The sequence below is a fragment of the Sceloporus occidentalis genome, unplaced genomic scaffold (assembly GCF_023333645.1).
Source record: "Sceloporus occidentalis isolate IW3139 unplaced genomic scaffold, rSceOcc1.0.p SCAF_9, whole genome shotgun sequence".
Taxonomy (NCBI): domain Eukaryota; kingdom Metazoa; phylum Chordata; class Lepidosauria; order Squamata; family Phrynosomatidae; genus Sceloporus; species Sceloporus occidentalis.
Window position 1 is genome coordinate 41,723,481 of NW_028316989.1, and position 8,531 is coordinate 41,732,011.

Here is an 8,531-nt window from a genome sequence, read left to right on the forward strand (position 1 = left end):
CAGGGTTGGGATCAGTAAAACACTCAACCACTGGAGACTCCTCTTCCTTGTGGCTGTTGTCTTTGTAATGGCCTTCACTAAACAAGAAAAGGAGTGAGATGGTGGAACATCACCCTCTACTTCAGTGGTTTTCAAACGGTGGAGCTCCAGCTGTTTGGGACTTCAGTTCCCAGTAACCCCCCCCCCCCCCGTCACCTTGGCCAGTTGTAAGGAGTTTAGGAACCTGAAGTCTAAAACATCTGGAGACCAAAATCTGAGAGTCACTGCTCTGCTGGACTTGCTCTTTCCATCTGGGCAGTAGTGCAGACCAGGTCCTCCAAGTCCCTCCAAGTCTTTCCAAGTCACTCTGTCATCAACAGCCCTGCTCAGGTTTTGCAGACTCAGGGCCACTGTGGCTTCCGTGAATGAGTCTATCCATCTGGATAGATGTGGTCCTCCTCTTCTCCAGCCTTCTACTTTACCAATGAATGTGTCCATATTTGTTGACAGATTTTAGCTAGAAGCAGAGTAAATTCTGTCTCTGTAATCTGAAGTAGCTCTACTCCTGGTGATTTATTTCTCCCATGAGTTCTGAGTGCAGCCTCCGCTTCACCTTCTAAAACTGGAGGTTAGCCTTGGCGTTGGTTCTTCCTCGAATGAATCTGTCACCTTCCTGTCACCTCTTTTATGTAGTTCTTCTGTGCATTATTTCCACCCTCATTTTTACTCTTCCTTGATCATGTAATGTCTTCCCCTGCTGGGCACAGAGCATTGTCACTCTTAGTTTAAATTTCACTTTAATTTTTCAGATCTTATGAAAGAGGGTTTCTTGTTCTGCCTCTTTTTTTTAATCACCTACATTTCTCTGCATCGATTATTATAGTAGCTCTCCTTATCCTTGCACACAAGTCATTGAACAGTTGCATTCAGGGGTCTGACTCTGTCTCTTTCCCTGCTTAACGGCTTGAAGAGTTTCATCTGTCATCCACTGAAGCTTCTCTTTCTTTTTGGCTACAGATATTGTCCTTTTGCATTACTCCCTGACAAAGTCCCTGGCTTCAGTCCAGAGTTCTTCTGGCTCCCGGTCATTTTGAGGACCCTCAAACCTGGGGCCAGTGGTGGTAAGCTTACTTTTGGTTTGTACTTCTTCAACAGCTGGGAGAATTGCATTATTGAATGTATCACCATACACAGCATTTCCTTTGACACAGAAAGATAGCATGCTGGGGAGAAACTGAGTCTCGAACTTTTCTCACATGCTAGCCATGGACCCTTGAAAAGCATAGCAGGCACATTTCTAAAAAGCAACTAATCAACTGTTTGCTTAAACAAATGCTTCCAACTCCCTATCTGTTACAGCAAGAGGGGAATTATGTGTCTATCCAGATGTTCTTGGTCTGAAGCACCCAGCTGTCTTAGCCAACACAGCCAATTGTGATGAAAACTAGGAGTTTCAGTTCAACAATATCCGAAAGGACCACACAATTCCTACCCTTGCTTTGTTGTTGTGTGCCTTCAAATCATTTCCAACTTATGGTGACCCTATCTGAGGTTTTCTTAGCAAGTTTCTTCATAGGGGGGTTGTCCTTGCCATCCTCAGAGGCTGAGGGAGTGTGACTTGGCAAAGATCACCCAGTGGGTTTACATGGCTGAGCCGGGATTTGAACACTGGTCTCCACAGTCGCAGTCCAATGTTCAAACCAATGTTCAACGTCCAATGTTCTTTTATTTGTGGTTTTTCCACATTCACAGGAGTTATTCACACCTAACCCCAGTGAATGTGGAGGGACCACTGTATACTGCATTTCATGACCCACAGAAGAGCACCCACATATTCACCAACGCTACAAAAAGACTATGCCTCTGGACAAAGTTTATTTCAAAAACTTCAGGGGACATCTGAATAGTCTGTTAACTACAGGCAGTTTAGCACTGGATGTACTCCTGCTGCTGCAGGGTTTGTGCCTGACAAGACTTGGCTTAGTAATACATTGCTAGTGGAAGATTTGGCAACCTAAGGTACTCGAAAACAACATGGGAAAAAAACAGGTATACATGCACTGAACGCTGCATTCCTCAGCAGAAGTAACACCACACTAAATAAAGCGAAGGTACTAACTATTCCTCCTCTCCCTGCAAAAATTCCCTTTACTCCAGAGATTCTTAAAGTTTGTCCTCCAGTAGTTTTGGATTTAAGCTCCCAGAATTCCTGACTTTTGGCCATGTTGGCTGGGGCTTCTGGGAGCTGAAGTCCAAAATAGCTGGAGAACCAAAGTTTGAGGTAGGAGGGTTGAATAGGAGCAAGTGCAATTACACTGGATAGATTCAATGCTGTGCAGGCAGGTAGATACTTGTACAGTGGACCCTTGTTATACACTGGGGTTTAGTTCCAAGATCCTCCGTGTATAACAAAATCCGTGTATGCTCAAGTCCCATTAAATATAATGACACAGCAAAATGGTGTCCCTAATAAAAAATGGAACATCAAGGTAAATTTATACTTTTTGGGAACATTTTCAAACCGTGTATGCTTGAATCCGTGTATAAAAAATCCGTGTATAAGAAGGGCCGACTGTAATGGTTTAAAATACAGGCATTTTTATGTCCCCTTGCCCCCAGACAGTTTATATTATGTTAGACCTTCTTCTGACTGGAGCTTTTCCGTAACAGGTTATACATTCATCAGATTAAACCACAATTGTTAGTTAGTTAGTTATTGCTAAGGACACAATTTAGCCACCAGGATGACAAAGAGGATTGGTAGCCGAAGACAAAGCTCCCAGTTCTAATTCTGTTCAAAACAGGCCTACTAAATTTCATTTATGGAATTTATGTTAATACTGACTCATCAGTCAACAATCAATTCAATGGGTTTGTTTTCGTTGGGAATAACAAACAGGATTCAGGCCAACATAAAAAAATGACAAACACTGAGGCTAGAGTTCTGGGACTTAATCCCACTGAGATTGAAGTAAACTGCTTCTGAAACAGAGAACAAGAACCCAAAAGCAATACCCAAACCAGGTTAGCAGAAGAATCATGCAATAATACGACAAAGTGAAACCACAACAGATTCTTAGCAGCTAACTGTTTGGCAAAACTCTGTCCCTGCCACACTAAGCGAGAGCTTGTTGTTCCTGTGACCTTGGGCAGGGCACACTCTCTCAGCCTCAGAGGAAGGCAAAGGCAAGCCTCCCTCTAAAGGAACTTGCCAAGAAAACCCCATGATAGGTTCACCACCTTAGAGTAAATTGAAATGACTTGAAGGCACACAACAACAACAACAGAAACAAAACTTTCAAAGAACAGAAAAACATACCAGACAAGTTGGGCTGAATTCAAGATGACAGAAGTGCATCCCTGAACCCCATATTTATTGGAGTGACTTTAAAATATTTAGAAATATTTAGGTGCAGAACCAAAACGCATCAGTTTCTGCTCAGGTTCGATGCTAGAGAATCCAGAGAGCACAATAAACTACAATTCCCATGATTCCCTAGCACTGAGCCAGGACAGTTAAAGTGGTCTCAAACTGGATTATTTCTGCAATGCATTTTGGACCATTCTTGCTGTTGTGTGCCTTCAAGTTGTTTCTGACTTATGGCGACCCTAAGGGCCACACAATTCATACTCTTGCTTTGTTGTTGCTTGCCATGTGCCTTCAAGTCATTTCCAACTTATGGTGACTGGCTGAGAGAGTGTGACTTGCCCAGGATCACTCAGTGGTTTTCCAAAGCCGAGCTGGAATTTGAACTCTGGTCTCCAGAGTCCTAGTCTGACGCTCAAACCACTACGCCACGCTGGCCCTGTATAAGTAAGATCTCCACATCTGCAATTCAAGCACACAGACATTACTAACCAGCAACTACATGTTTTCTGAATATTCAGTCATCAGATTGACTCACATAACCCCTTCAGGGCAGAGCAGCTGGGGACAACAGCAGCAACCATCTGAGGTGAAACTCACTTCCGTCAGCATGTTTATTTGTTGGGGGCGGTGAGGATGCACATCACCCCACATCCTCCTCCCACTCCCCACACCACAAACCAGTTTGCAACTCACTGACCTTTCAAGGTGGGTGCTAAGATTTGCCAATCCATATCCTATTACTCTTGAAAAGGAGCCAGTGGACTATGGCCCAATAGACACTGTAGAAATAACCCAGCTTGAGACCGCTTTAACTGCCTTGGCTCAGCTCAATTTTAGTTGTTGTCGCACCCGAGTTCTCTGACAGAGAAGGCTAAATGCCTCACAATACTACAGTTTCCAGAATTCCCTAGCACTGAGCCAGGGCAGTTCAAGCGGTCTTAAACTGGATTGTTTTTGCAGGGTGTTTTGGACCAATGACTCCGGAGAACCAGGGTTCAATTCCCAGCTCAGCCATGAAACCCACTGGGAGACCCTGGGCATGGCACACTCTCTCAGCCTCAGAGGAAGGCAATGGCAAGCCTCCTCCGAACCTCTCCATCTTTGGAGGTTTTTAAGCAAAGGCTGGATGGCCATCTTGGGGATGTTTTCAGTGTGTCTTCCTGCATGGCCAGAGGTTAGTTCTTAGGTTCTCTTGCAGCTGTATAGGTAATTCTATGAAATCTTGCCAAGGAGTCCCACAATAGAGTCACCATGAAGACACACAACATCAACAACAAATTACTCTTACAATCCCCCCCCCCACACACACACACACATATATACCTATTTTCAATAGAATAAGGGCAGACAACTTGTGGCCCTCCAGGTATTGTAAAAATTAAAGGAAAATTCAACTGAGCTCTCCAAAGGAAGGGCAGGTACAAATCATATGCATGCCACTTACTCCACCCATCTGTAACCCCTACTACGAGGATCCTCTGTTCCTTATCTTGTACTTGGAACATGCCAGGAAAAGCAAAAGATAAGATGACTTTTGGGTGTAGCAGGTGGTTAGCAGAGCTCTACTTTTTCATTGCATTGCCTTCATTGTAAGATCCTCTGAAGAGAAGTACAGATTACTATTGCTTTCCTGGGTTCCTTTCAGTGCCAACTCTCTATACTATTGGCAATACTATTGGCAATAATCCCAAATTCCACTTGGATCTGCACAGGAGGGTAAAAGACGACACTCCTTTGATTGTTTTAGTTGCTGTTGTGTGCCTTCAAGTCCTTATGGCGACCCTATCACAGGGTTTGTTCAGAGGAGGTTTAGCCACTGCCTTCCCCTGAGGCTGAGAGCATATGCCTTGCACAAGGTCACTCCATGGGTTTCATGGCCGAGCTGGGAATCGAACCCTGGTCTCCAGAGTCACAGTCCAACGCGCAAACCACTACACCATGCTGGCTCTCTCATAGGCGGGGTGCAGCGTGTCAAAATACAAAACACAATTAAAAACACACAAACGCACAGTTAAAATACAATACTGTACTATAAAACTGTTAAAATGCACTCAGTCGCCCCTCTGTTTTCACGGACTTGAGATGTGCGGTTTTGATTATTCACAGAAGGTTAATGGTGCCTGTGGCGCACGCAATGGGAGAGTGCGTCCATTCAAGCCTATGGGGCTTGAATATATGCGCATTTCCGAATTCACAGAATGGATTGCTTGTGAATTCAGAGGGATGACTGTACATATGGGATTAAAAAGTCAAGATTTAACATTGCCTACTTGGTGCTGGTACTATGGTACTCATCTCTGGGGGGAAATAATAATAATAATAATAATAATAATAATAATAATAATAGCCAGTCCCATACCTTGGATAACTTCAGAAGTGCTACACTAGAATTTCCACCCATGTGAACCTTCCACATATTCTGACCTACATCTTTCATAATCCATTTAATGAGGCTGCTGGGAATTCAAGTCAAAAACAACTGAAGGTCCAGAAGTTCCTCGCTTTTGCCCTAGTAACTTTTAGGCCATTTTAGGCCCATATTTAAGCCTCAGCCCTAATTGAGTTTAGGAAGGATGCAAGTGGCCTAAATACCCTGAATGCACCAGATATCATTTGATCTAGGCTAAGCAGAGTCAGCCCCTGGTTGGTACTTGGATGGGAGACCACCAATGAACACCTATAGGTGCTATAGGCGAAATTTCTGAGCAAGGATCTGGCAAAAACCACCTCTGAGTCTTCCTTGCCTAAGAAAACCCTACGAATTTTAACTTTATGTATGTCTTTTAATGCAAATGTTAAACTGTTTTAAAATACTTTTCGATGATATTAGCTGCTTTTATGTTTTCACCCTGAGTTTTTGTATAAAAAATCAGTGTTTAAGGGCCGACTGTAAATAAAATAAAGTCAACAGATGACTTGAAGGCCCAGTAGTCTTCTCCAAAGAAGAAGAGGATCTGTTGTTGTTGTTGTTATGAGCCTTCAAGTCATAGTAGTGGTTTGAGTGTTGGACTATGACTCAGGGTTCGATTCCTGGCTTGGGCATGAAACCCATTGGGTGACCTTAGTCACACTCTCTCAGCCACAGAGGAAGGCAATGGCAAACCTCCTCTGAACAAATCTTGCCAAGGAAACCCCATGATAGGTTGGCCTTAGGGTCCCCATAAGTCCGAAATGATCTGAAGGTAGACAACCACAACAAAGTTGGACCTGATCATGGGGGAAGTCCTTAGCAAGTTTCTTCATAGAGGGTTTGCCATTGCCATCCTCTGAGGCTGAGAGAGTGTGACTTACCCAAGGTACGCTCTTCATATTCTCCTTTTTAACTTCTGCCTTTCCAGATGCCTTTTGGGTTACAAATCCCATCAATCCCAAAACAACATAGACCCAACTCTGGAAAACCACTCAGAACATGGGGGGAGAACCTGTGGCTGACCAGATATTCCTTGGACTCTAAGTCCCATCAGCCTGAAGGTTAGGCAAATCCCGTATTGTTTTTGTATGTTTTTAACTCTATGGTGTGTTTTTTTAATGTTGTAAACCGCATGAGTCCCAGTCTTGGGAGAAAGGCAGGATATAAATAAATATAATAATAATAACAACCACCTGTGGCCCTGCAGACATTTCTTGTACTACAAGTCCCATAATCACAAATCAACACGACTGAAGGCTCGAATATGGGTGACCCGCTATAGACTGGACTACAACTCCCATCAGCTGAAGCCAGGGAACTGTGGTCTTCTATTTACTGGACTGCAAGTCCCATAGTCAGCAAGACACAAGGCTAGGGAAACCCACTAGAACAGATTGGGGGGAAGGGTTGTTAAAACCTGTGAGTCCAGATATTTCTTGGACTACAACTCCCATCAGCCCCAATCAATATGATACAAGTCCAGGGAAACTCCCTAAAACATGAACCTGTGACCCTCTATTTACTGGACTGCAAGTCCCATCAGCCCAGGTTAACAGGACAAAAGGCTAGAGAAACCACTTAGAACATAAAGGGGGAAGCTGTGGCCCTCCAAATATTCCTTGGACTACAACTCCCATCAGCTCAAGGTCAGGAAAAACCCTTTGAACATGGGGGAGACCTGTAACGCTCAAGATCCTTCTTGGACTACAACTCCCATCAACTCATAGTCAGGAAAATCCCTTTGAACATGGAGGGGGGAACTGTAGCCCTCAAGATACTTTTTGGACTACAACTCCCATCAGTTCATGGTCAGGAAAACCCTTTTAAACATGAGGGAGAAACCTGTAGCCCTTCAAATACCTCTTGGACTACAACTCCCATCAGCACATGGTCAAGAAAACCCCTTTAAACATATGGGGTGGGAACTGTAGCCCTAAAGATACTTCTTGGACTACAACTCCCATCAGCCCAACGTCAGGAAACGCCTTTTAAAGCATAAAGGGGAGACTTGTAGCCCTTCAAATACCTCTTGGATTACAACTCCCATCAGCCCAAGGTCAAGAAAAGCCCTTGGAACATGGGTGGGGGCACCAGATATGGCAGGCTCACAGGGTGTGGCTGCTGGGAGTTGTAGTCCAAGGCAAGTTCCTTGACCTAGAACCCCCCCCCTTCCCTCTCTTTGAGGGGGATAAGCCATAGAACCCTGAGGGCCGCGCATGCGCTCTCTCACCTGCCTCCACAGCGGAAGGGGGGCAGCGGAAGGGTCCTGGGGCCACAAGTGCCAACCCTCGTTCGCCTCTCTCTCGCTCTTCCTCGGAGTCTTCTCTAGAAACTTTTTGCCCCGCCCTCTTTCTTTGCCTCGTAGCCCCGCCCCGTTCGGAAAAAACAACACGGGCGGGCGCTGATTGGCGGAAGTCAGGCAGAAGGGCGGAAAGCAAAAGGGGAAAGGGGAAGGGGAAAAAAACAACAGCTCACGCAAGAGAAGGCGGGGCCTGGAGGCTTTTGATGTAAAGCCTTGAGTGGCGCAGTGGTTAAGCGCAGGTACTGCAGCCACAAGGTTGCGAGTTCGATCCCGGAGGGCTCCAGAGTGTATATAAAATTGTATAGAAATAAGTAAATATAAATAAATAAACAGAAAAAGGGGGCGGGGCAACCTAAACCAAAAAGGGCAGGAATTACAGTGCTTTAATAAGCAATGATTGCTGTCAGGTCTTTGGACTTCAACTCCCAGAAACCTCAGCCAACGTGGCCAATGGCGAGGGATTCTGGGAG

At 44.8% G+C, this 8,531-nt stretch overlaps 1 protein-coding gene across 3 annotated transcripts in view; it reads right to left on the reverse strand.

The window, feature by feature from the left end:
- ZFAND6 (zinc finger AN1-type containing 6) overlaps positions 1-8,078 on the reverse strand; it is a 57,687-nt gene extending 49,609 nt beyond the window's left edge. For all 3 annotated transcript variants that reach the window (XM_089539082.1, XM_089539081.1, XM_089539080.1), the window contains exon 1: positions 7,990-8,078. The gene's annotated coding sequence lies outside the window, so the exon portion shown is untranslated. The remainder of the gene's footprint in view (positions 1-7,989) is intronic.
- Between the last annotated feature and the right edge of the window lie 453 nt (positions 8,079-8,531).